Source organism: Cupressus sempervirens, chromosome 8 (genome assembly GCF_028749045.1).
Source record: "Cupressus sempervirens isolate cs-2001-9-10 chromosome 8, ASM2874904v1, whole genome shotgun sequence".
NCBI classification, from domain to species: Eukaryota; Viridiplantae; Streptophyta; class Pinopsida; order Cupressales; family Cupressaceae; genus Cupressus; species Cupressus sempervirens.
This window is the reverse complement of record NC_143125.1, coordinates 169,466,750-169,469,720: the sequence shown is the minus strand read 5'-3', so window position 1 is coordinate 169,469,720 and position 2,971 is coordinate 169,466,750.

Genomic DNA, 2,971 nt, shown 5'->3' with positions numbered 1-2,971 from the left:
ATGTGGGATAAATTTTTACTTGTACATGGTGGAGATCCAAGTGTATTGAGAGTATATTATGAAATTATTAGAGATAAGGATGATGACATGAGAGTGAAGGTGGGTGAAAATGTTGCACAATATGTGAACTAAATTAAAGAAGTTGTGAGTGGAATCAAAGTTTCTAGAGGAATCAGTGACAGTGAAATTATAAGTAAAGTTCTTAGATCTCTTGTTCCTATTTATGCTATTAGAGTTTGTGTAATTCAAGAAGTGAGAGCCATGTTTGGTAATGTTTTGACACTTGACAATTTGGTTGGTTGGTTGACTGCATTTGAATTGAGCAATTATGATAATAGTATGGTTACACTTGGGAATTCCTTTAAATCTTCACTAACCATTGGAAGTTCAAAGAAAGAAAACAAAATTAAGGAAGAAAGTGAGTGTAAATTTTAAGATGACCTAGATGAACTTGAAGTATTTCTTTCTAGAAGGTTATCAAGAGGTAAAGGTAAAGTCAAAGGTAAATTGCTCCTAATTTGTTTCAAGTGCAATTAAGTTGGTCATTTTACTGCTAAGTGTCCTAGCATAAATAAGAGTGACAAAAATGACAAGAAGGATTGCAAGTACAATAAGAACAAGGACTATAGAGACAAAGGCTAGAGATCATGCTACATTGCTAAAGAAGAGCACATAGAGTCCAATACTGATGAAGAAAAGTAAGTTGTTGAGATGGTATATGTTTATATCAACAAAGATCCTAATGGAGAAAGGTACGAGAATGAAACTACACTTATTTCACATGTTAGCAAGAATGATTCATGGATTATAGATAGTGGATGCTCATGTCACATGACTGGTGACTTAAGTAAGTTCAACAATATGAAGAAATTGATGATGGTGGAGCAGTTAAGTTAGGTGATGATGTTCCATGTTTGATGGAAGGAAATAGATCACTAATATTGAATGATAAGATTAGAAATGATGATTCTTACTAGGTAAAATGACTAAAGTTTAATCTTTTGGGTGTTTCTCAGTTGAAAAATTTAGGTCACAAACTGGAATTTTAGAATAAAAATGTCAAGATCTATAATGAAGAAGTAAATCCAATTGGAACCAGGATGCAAACAAAATGTAACTTATTTTATCTTGATCCTATTGTTGCAACATGTTTGTTTACTAAATTTTAGATGTATGTTTGTGGCATAAAAGGTTGTATCATGTAAATTTTGAGAACATGGTGAAGGTTAATAGAAAGAAAAGAGTTAGAGGCTTACTGAATGCATAAAAAATTGAGAATTTTATGTGTAAAAAATGTGAGCTTGGTAAAATGAAAAAATCAAGTTATTTAAGCAAGACACACACTTATAATGATATCTTGGAACTTGTGCATACTAGTTTATGTGGACCTATTGGTAACAAAGTTATTATGGTGACATAGATTTCATCTTATTTATTGATGACTATTCTAGAATGATGATTTTTATGTTCATGAAGGTGAAATCACATGGTTTTTATATGTTCAAATGGTATAAAGCTAGATTTGAGAAGGAAACATGTAAATCACTGAAATGTTTAAGATTTGATAGAGGTGGTAAATTTATGTCTATTGAATTCACTAACTTTTGGTCTGAGAATGGTATTAAGTGACATTTATCTACACTGAGGACACCACAACAAAATGGTATTAATGAGAGAAGAAATAGATCAATTGTGGATTGTGCAAGGAAATTGATGATTGGAAAATATGTTGTACAAATATTCTTGAGAGAAGATATTATTATTATTGTTTATACTCTCGATCAAGTTCAGTTGAAGAAAGGAACAAACAAAATACCCTATGAAGTCTAGTATGGTCATACACTTAATGTAAGTTATTTCAAAGTCTTTGGAAGTAGCTGTTATATTCACAAGGATGCAAGATATGGTAAATTTGATTTAAAAGGAGATGAAGGTATATTCCTTGGCTACTCATCTAAGAGAAAAAATTATAAATCTTTGAATAAAGCTACTAACAAAATGGGTGAAAGTGCAAATGTGAGGATTAATGAGTTTGCAGATAAGAACAATTTGGAAAGCAAGAAGGAACTAGAAGATTACAACAAGTTTGTATATGTGTATGAAGAAGCACTAAACACACTATCCAAGTTACAATAGAGAGTTATTGAGCATCATATAGTATTACTCGAGTTACAGACTACTTTACCCAAGTACTAGACAATACAACTTGAGCAAGAAGTTGAACTCCTACTGAGTGGAGAAAATGCTAAAAATTAGAGAACTAGACCCATATTGGCACAATATATGAGAAATAATCATTCTCCTGGAAAAATCATTAGTTATAAGCACTGGAGTATGTTGAGCGGTCATTTTGCATGATGCTAATGACATAAATTCTCTCAATTCTCTCTCTTGAAAAGCTAATCAATGATCAACTCCAAGGTTTTAGATGACTAATTTTCAACCTTTTGGGTAGCTCAATTGAAGATAAATGTGAACATTCACAAGGAGGCTTTGCTGGTATCTACCAATTCTGCACAACTTTGCTGAAATGTAACCAAAAACTAATATATATTTGTATTTTCTATTTTATGATGAATACAATTTCTAATCAATGCAACTATATGAATTCCTATTTCTACCAAATGCTTGAAAATAAAATAACAAAGATAGAGTGAAAAGAGATTTAAAGAAAACTACTAAAAGGGAAACTCCTAACGAACATAAGCCAAAGCAACAACAAATTTGCAAATTAAATTATCAAAAGGACCTAGTAGGAAACCAATGAAATTAGGAGCAAAAATTCCTCAACTCCATTAATGCAATTGTCAATTAGAGATTTAATGAAAATTGAAAAATGTTTCACGATTTGTCAAATTGTGCAGCCAGATAAAGTGTGTGCATATGAGATAAAACACTATGTAAGAGTAATAGTGATCCTTTCTCCAATTAGTCATAACATCAAATTTTGTTAACATAAGACAAACACTAG